This window comes from Aptenodytes patagonicus, chromosome 3 (assembly GCF_965638725.1).
Source record: "Aptenodytes patagonicus chromosome 3, bAptPat1.pri.cur, whole genome shotgun sequence".
Classification (NCBI taxonomy): Eukaryota; Metazoa; Chordata; class Aves; order Sphenisciformes; family Spheniscidae; genus Aptenodytes; species Aptenodytes patagonicus.
In genome coordinates, this window is record NC_134951.1 from 113,877,993 (window position 1) to 113,886,471 (window position 8,479).

The following is an 8,479-nucleotide window of genomic DNA, read 5'->3' on the forward strand; positions in this document are numbered from 1 at the left end:
CGGGGTGGGGAGGGGCGGGCGGGCGAGCGGCGCGGCGCGGGGTGGGGTGGCGGAGCAGGATATAAGGGTCGGGGCGGCGGGAGCAGGGGGGTGGCGGCCGCGCGGGGGCCGGCGTGCGACGTGCGGGGCCCCAATGGCGGGGCCCCGGCCCAGCAATGACGGGCGGCGTGAGGAGAGGGAGCCGGCCGCAGGCGCGGGGCCCGGGCCTGATAGGGCCGCGCCGCCCTGTCCCGTCCCACCGCATCCGCCTGAGGCCGGTGGGCCAGGGAGGGGGTGGGCCGGCCGGCGGCAGGAGCGGGCTCTGTGAGGGCAGCCCGGGTGCCTGTCACCGGCCGGCCCGCACCACGGCTGCCGCCGGGACCTCCGCGGAGCCTGCCCGCGGGCAGCCAGGTGGGAGCGCAGCAAGAGAGGGAGTTTGGAGGGGCCCAAGTGCCCGCAGCCCGCCGCCGAGGCCGTGTGTGACACGGGAGCGAGGGAGGCTGGCGGCGGCTGCCGAAATGCCTTGTTGTGTGTACTGTGTGCCTTGGTAACCCTGCCTTGGGTATGGGCTTAGCCGTGGTGCGGCTTGGGCTGGGGGTGCCGTCTTACTATGGTTTCCATGTACTGGCTGCTTATTTCTTGACTGGTTGTTAACAACTCTTTCACTCCGGGAACGTATATATTCCTTGGTCAGTGTGCACACTCGCGTTTGCATTACCTTTTGCTGATACAACAATACGCTATTTATCTTGGGCTGGCGGTTTAGACAGTGTATGAGGCTTCTCTTGCTTTATTATATTTGCCATGTTGGTGCTCAGCCGGTGGCCTGAGAGCAGAAAAAAAAAATGGTTGAAGTTAGTTGTGCTTTTTTTCCTTTTCAGAAGTCACTTAATAAAATGGATGGCAAAATACAAGCAGTAAGGAAGATATCTTCTCTTTGCAGGGTTGCTCTGGAGTCTGCTTCTAGTGCCGCAAAGGTGGACTTGCGTGTAGTCCTACTTAAACTCAGCACTTGGAGTCTGCGGAACCAGGGCCTGTGCCTGAAAAGCAGAAGTGTGTTATCTGGTATGAAATGTAAATAAATAGTTGTAATTAAAAACACATTAGGCAGGAGCTTGTTCAAAGCTCACAAATGAAGGTATAATATAACTTCAGGAAATGACAGCTTTAAAAAAAAATAAGCTTTAAAAACGTTTATACTTGTGCTTCTAAAGTAAGTAACAGTGAAATTGTACTTTCAAGTTCGTATCAGACCAGAAATCTTACAGTAGCTGTTAAGGAGCATTTCTTAGACTTAGTATTTTGTCGCCTTGAGGAATGACTGGAGAAACAGTGGAGGATTGTTTTCCATGCCTGAGAAAAGTAATTCTTGCTACCTTCTCTAATAGTAGGGGAAGAAATAATAAAGTTAAGCTTTTGTGAAAAGAACTTCATAGGGAAAGAGAATAAATGTCGCTCTGTTTGGGACCAGTTTCTGTCATAACAATTACCAGGCTAGTCTACTAAACATTCAGTAGAGCTACACAATTACATGTACATATCATAAAAATGTTTTTTCTTCTGATAGCAGCATTGTGAAACTGTGCTTTAACTCTTGAATGGGAAGAATGACCATACCCAAGAACTGTGCCGAAATTACTGTGACATGGTTAAGGATTTTCACATCATTAAAAACCTATAATCTTTAACATAGAGTATTCTAATAGCTTAACTGCATTTCTGTTCAACTGTTCTACTGCACAGACTAGTGCACTAGTTGTAGTTGTACTCTTTTCACCAAGATCTAGCGAATGAATTCTTAGTGTCACGAGGTTACCTGTATCAGTGTACAGGTACAAGGCTCAGTATTGGTGTACTCCAAACTTTTAGTACTCTAAATGTTTGAAAACCTGTTCAAGGGTCAAGACGGATGACAAACTAGTTTTCACCTAAAGCATATAAGAATCTAAAGCTTCTGATAACAGAATAAAACTTTATTGAAAATTTGAATCAGAGCAGGCTTTAGGCTTTCTTAAAAAGTCTTGAACTTGAACTAGTTTAAAACCTGATGATCTCTTGGCCTAAAAAACTTTGTAATTGGCTTCTTAAGGTGGTAACTCGTGTTAGGGACATGATGGTGGGAGTCTGGCAAAACCTACTGGAAATGGGAAGAATGTGAGTCTATGTATAAGCAGTTCTGATGTGTAGTCTCACTGACTTTGCCCTCAATGCATTCTTGCTATTTATAGAAGGTTATGCAGAAGTTTGTGAAAAATGCTCTGAGTTGATACGAGAACCTCATCTGCTGAGTAAGACAAACTTGATGAAGTTACTAAATAAATTACTGGTTCAAGAAGCGATACCTGTAAGCATTCATTGGTAGCTTGCAAGGCATGGAGTAGAGAAATAGTTACAGTGCTCTCATCTAATATTCTTGGCTGCGTTTTAGAAGGCCAGACATTAGAAAGCCTGAAAACTCGTCAAAACAGTTTTGACTAGAACTCTGTATTTCTTCTCATAACAAAATTAAATCTATCCTATCTGATTTGTGACAACTGGGACTTGATCATCATAATTTCAGTTTTGTAGGTCAATCTTTAAAGTGTTATATTTAGCCATCCTGTGCCTCCATTGCTGCTGTATAGCCTCTGAGAGGAAAAACACTGTTCTGTGATGAAAATGACACTGAAAGTCCAAAGTAATATTAAGGCTTCATTGTATTGACCACTGTGGAGATGCTTTAAGCCATCCTGTATGATGCGCTAATAAACCATTCCTGAATGTGGGTGCGATTTTTTTTTTTTTTTTTTTTTTTTACTGGCAAGATAATTTTGCCTTTGTCAAGACAGCTTTTTCTTTATTTAAATTGGGAAGAGAGGGGATGGAAAGTGGAACTAAACTATACCGTGATTATTTTTTTTGCATAATTGTCTACAATATGAATGCTTGCTAGACTGGTTACGTTGACCCACGAACAACTTCACATTATGAACAGAAAGGCGTAAGACCTGGGTGAAGAGTTTACTTGGACCATTTACAGCATAAACAAATTGGGCAGAGTTGTCAAGTGCTAGCTCATCATGTGAGACTGTCTTCTAAGCTGCACTGAATTTCAAATGTATATGTATTTAAACATACACATCTACTAGCAACCTGAAAAGCCTTGCTTCAGAGACGGTTAGAAATGCTTTGAATGTGGGACAGATTCATGTATGTTGTTATGGTCCTTACTTGCCCTGAGGATGTGAGTATTGCTTTAACAGTTGATCAAATAAGTCTAGGATAATAGATTTCAATGAATGGCGATCTGTGGATTACTTCTAAGGGGTTCACAAAAGATAAGTAAGAACAGACTTAAACTTGTATATGGCTGCCTAAAGTTCTATTTAAAAATTGTTCAGAAACTGCAAATTGGAAGAAAAAACACAACACTGAATTGCTGGCTTGCAATTAAGTGGAAAGCGCACAGTATTCTCACTAGTTTTTGCTTCCTAATATATGTGAGAGAACAAGAAATATTTTGAGAGCACTGTTGCAGTTAGTTACACAAAGCCTACTGCAGAGCCTTTAGCTACAGCTTGTGGATTTGAACAAGAAATACAAGAAGTCAGTTTTTATCCTGCTTTTTAATCGGTTCAAATGGTTTGGCAAAGGACCCACATGCCTATCCCTGTCCTTACAGATGAAAGTGAAGCAAAAAGGGCTGAAATGGCTTGCCCAGGAGCATTCACAGGCTATTAACAGGGCCAGTAATAGAACTCAGGGAACAGGAGTCCTTATCGAAGGCTTTCTCCACGGTGTCACATTACTGCTTTCGGAAGCATAAGACTTGCCTATTATTTCTAACCATCTCATAAGCTGTTAATATATCTCTGGACTAAAAATACTGTATTGAAGATTTGGGACTGACCCAGTATGGACTACTGATTTTAAATTCTTTAAACCTAGAGGGTTGTTTCTTATAAGCTTGGAAGAAGTGAGCCTTTCAGAAATAGTGGTACCTAGAACTGGTTGAACCTGCTTGCTCTGCAGCTCAGAAATATTAATGCCATTTTGTTGTGATTTCTTTGACCCTCAGTTCCTCTTAGTTGTGTCTTACATCCCATCTAATGCAGCTAAATCTTCCCGCTCTTCAGAAAAAGACTCAAATCTATCCTCCATTTTCCTGGAATCCACGTCTCCTGAAATGTAACTTGATGTTAGCTGACCTTGGTGGGTTGCCTTCTGGATGAATGTCTGTGGCTTGGATGTTTTCTGTTGCTGTACCAGCCTGGTTTCTGCAGGAAGAATAAAGACCTTGGGGTGGGGAAGTGTGTATTGTTTCCTGTAAGCTCACATAACTGTTGCAACATGTTCATCTAACATGTTAATTTTGATTCTGCCCTAACGAAAGCTCTCTGGAAGCCTGAATGGTACTTCAGTTCTCATTAATTTTTTTTAATAAAAATAACTGCTGAAAAAAGTCCCGGAGGGATGGTGTCTGAGTTTTAAAGCATTATCGGCTGTCCTGGTAGAAATTTCATAACCAGATGGATGTATACAAATCACCCGTCTTCTGGATTTTTTGGGAGTAATTTTGGGGGAGGGGGTATGGAGCTCTCTCCATCTGAGGGATGTCAGCTGAGGGGAAAAGCACCCCGTTTTATATTGTTGGGTCACTAGCAAGGAGGGCTGCTACCACAGAGCTCTGGGTGCTGGCCTCTGGCAGGGCTGTCGCACAGGGATGAACCCGTTGGCCCTTGAGAGTCAGAAGCAGGCTTGCAGCGGGGCTGGGCACCATGCTTGCTTGTGCAGCTTGATGCGCTGTATATGGGAGTGTGTGGGAAATGGGCTCAGTAACTACCTTCATGTCAATGAAATTTTGAGAAAATAACATGTTCAATCCCAACTATAAATCAGGAGTGTAAGAGGTCTGGAGCTCAGAGTGAAGGGAGCGACGGCTTATACTAGAGATGAAGCCTGAATGACAATTTTAAGGTAGTATTGGGGCAGAGATGTCACTGTGCGGACCAGCCTACAGTCAATGACAGGAATTTATGTTGAGGAGGTAGAGTGGGTGACATCCGTTGCATGTGAAGGTGGGACTGTCTCAAGCATCCAATCTACATTTTCAGCCTCGTTTTCCCAGTGACGCCCACTGCCCTCCACTGAAGTCCCCAAGCTTGGTCTTCTGGATTGTACTGAATTTAGATGTTTCAGAAAATCTGAACTGATACAAAGCTTCATTGCTGAAATTAATTAAAATACATTGGGTAATTGTATGGGTGGCCTGTCAAAATAGCACGATTCTCCCAAATGATCTGTCTAGACACTTAATATAATACTGAGATAGATAATATTTTGACTCTGTGGTTGTCATTCATTCAAGGTTTGCTTCTCACTATTCCTTTTCAAACATACCTGTACAGAGATAAAAAAAGCATAGGCTACACCTTATACTTGTAGTTCCTCTCAAGTCTGTGGCTCAGATTTAAGATATTTCCCTAGATCTTGCTGTTAGTTTCTGGTTTCAGATTTGTCTTGGGCTCAATTTTTATTCCTTGGAGTCTCTTTCGTTTTGCTCGTTGCATCAGCAACGCGTCCATATGACAACTTCTGTCTTTAGAGCTGGGGTTTCCCGCCCCAAAATATGGCCAGTATGTCTGTTGTTTATATTGCATTGGAGAAGATACAGCCTGAACAAATCTTTCAACATAATGAGTTGAGTCAGGCCCCAAATGAGAAAGGTTTACAAGAAGTACCTTCAATACCACCAACTGGAAAAATCAATCATTTAATACCAAGAGGCTAGAGTTGTACGAGAGCCTGCCTCCAGATTTAGACCTACCAAAAAAAAAAAAAAGCTTCTTTAGGAAAGTTTTTGCTGGTGTGGGGGATAGTTCTCCCCCAAAAATCTCTCGGTGGGATTGTGAGCTCCCTATTTTTACAAAGCACTCATGCTCCCTGATGCTCATCCAAGACAGGCCTAGAGTGGCAGGAGCAGTTAAGGACTCCACTTCATCTTCATTATGAGCAGCTGAATCCGAAACGAGCATCAGAAATCCCAGTCTTCATTTTCAATGTGTTGAACTGTTGGCGGCATTGTAGAGCATCCAAAGGGTGCTTCTTACGTGGGATTCGGTATTGCCATACAGAGGAGGGTCAGCAGTGAGAAGTGATACTTCTTTCAGTCCTGGAGACAAGAAGCTGAAAGTGTCTGTAGTCTCGCCATCAGCACGTGAATACATGTGGTACAGTTGCCTTCACTTCAAATCCTGAGAGCAGGTGGGTGTGGGTGCTATTGGTATTATCTGACAATTTGACCTTGCCAACAACTGGTTTTATTTACTGGTGGGAACAAGTTATTCATGCTAAAAAGGGAGAATATGAGGAATATTACAGTTTTTCACTTTGCTGCCTGGTAGACCAATGTCATTTTAAACGTCCCGCTCCAAAACGGTATCCTTTTCTACAGAGGAGTTCTTTAAATATAGAAAGGTTGTGAAATTAATTCCCGTGAACACACCCAGAAAAAAAAAAAGTGTAGCACGTCATACATGTTATGTCTTGCCAGTTTGCTCCTTCTCTAGGTTGGGCAGCTAGAAGAGAGGAATCCACGTCCTTTTTCTCCATCTCTCAGTCTCAGTTGGATCTCTCAGTTATGGCTTATCTGATGAGTGGGGGGAAAAGGTCTAGTTATCCTTGTGACTGAAAGATGTTTCCCCAGAAAGGGTTTTTGAATGTCCTGAAGAGCGTTTTGCAGTTAGGGTCTAAACTGTCATTGTCATTAAGAAGCAATACCGCTCTTCACAGGCATCTTTTTGCTGCCCCTACCCTGTCACCTGTTCTGTCAACTAGCATTTATGCAGCAGCACAGTTAGGCAGATCAAGGAGGTAATCCGACTGAAAACTAATCCAGCTGAAAGCGCAGCTATTTTTCAGGCACATGTGCAAGTGTTAGCGCAGAGGAGCACTGGGAAAGGATGGCCCCTGAGTGGTGAAGGAAGCTTGCGTACAGATTGGCTTACTGTGATCCTGGAAGCGTGCCTTTAGCACTTCCCTTGGCCCTCGGGTAAAAGTCACCTTTAATTAGATATGTGTTGCTGGAATGCTCTCAGACATAGCTGCTCTGCTGTAGGATCTGTTTGGGCTGCTGATGAAGCATCACATCATGTTTCTTGATTGACCTATCCGTTTAAGCAGGTGGTAGCATGTACTTAAAAGATGACCAACTCGGGATCACACAGTGAGTATAGACGTTAAGTTATGTAATGATTTTAAGCAGTTCATTTCTCTTCATTGCCACGTGGTGGTGATGTTGGTTGTTGCCTTCAAAGAGCTTTGGACTTCCACTGCTGAGGGTAAGTGGCAGATAAGTTGACAAGGAATGTCTTACAGGTCAATACCTGCGATGACTTTTTCCAGCGTTGCATGGTTTTTCCAGTTATCCCCATGGTGGGGACACGTGCTCCCATTCCATTTAACATGTAAACAGTTCTATACCTCAGCAGAGTCAGCTAATCAACAGCAGAAAGTATTTTGCTAAGGATAACTTTGACAAAATACACTAGATTTTCAGGATAGCATGCTGCAGGTATCTCCGTTTGAATCCTTGTTCAGCTGTCATGCTAAGTTATTCTAGATCTGGAAGGTTTTCCTATCCCATTTTTACCACATCAGTCAAAGGCTTGGTTGTGATCTTTTTGTCTTCCCAATGATCCTGTTTCTCTGGTGAGATCTGAACTCTGTCCTCTTGTCCTCAGTGGGTCAGCTCTCACCTTCTCCAAACACTTGATGCCTTTCACTATGGTGTTGCTGGTTGAAGCATAGTCCTTTAATCTCTGTCCATCTTGAGACTCCGGGACTTCGAGTAAAGGCTGTTTTGTGTGGAATACTGATTTGTTTCACTTTCAGGGTGACAATCTTTGTAATGACTCTTGAATGTTTATTTGCCACTGACTAGCTAATCTGGAGATGATGGGTGTTTATGCTTGCCAGGGTGAGTGGTGGAGCGGTAGGTTGCATCTCTGGAAGACTCAAGGATTTGGCAGTTGAAGGGAACTGAGTGCTTGCATTGCTTCCTTAGCAGAGTGTGTGATGTATGCCCTATAGGTGTGTATTCTCTAGTCTTGACTTTATGTCACCCAGCATGTGAACATAAATACCAAAAGATATGTGACCTTTTCATTATGCAAAGGACATAAAAACAGGAATTCACCCAAATTAACTGATAAAGAATAACTGTGCTGTATATGGAAAATGATCTCTCTCTCAGCTGCCTATAACTAATGTCTCGGGATCTCATCAGTTTTATGCTGACAAGCAGAGATGGAGAAGAGCCCATCCATTCAGAAGAACGTGTGTGGAAGTGAGATCAATAGCACTGTAAAATCCTCTCCACTGACTGTTGGTGATGAGCATCAGTGTGATCCAGGACTTGAAGAAATTTATATAGTATAGTTAAATGCATATTCACTGTAAGGACAGCTTACAAAACAACTGGTTTAAATATGTTAAATAAAGTCTTTTTTTCCTCCCCTTG

At 43.2% G+C, this 8,479-nt stretch overlaps 1 long non-coding RNA gene across 1 annotated transcript; it reads left to right on the plus strand.

Moving 5' to 3' along the window:
- Nucleotides 1–235: 235 nt before the first annotated feature.
- On the plus strand, nucleotides 236–4,419 carry LOC143158609 (uncharacterized). The gene is made up of 3 exons (XR_012995036.1): nucleotides 236–390; nucleotides 923–1,044; nucleotides 1,550–4,419. It is a non-coding gene; the product is annotated as an uncharacterized LOC143158609 (long non-coding RNA).
- The last annotated feature ends 4,060 nt before the right edge of the window (nucleotides 4,420–8,479 follow it).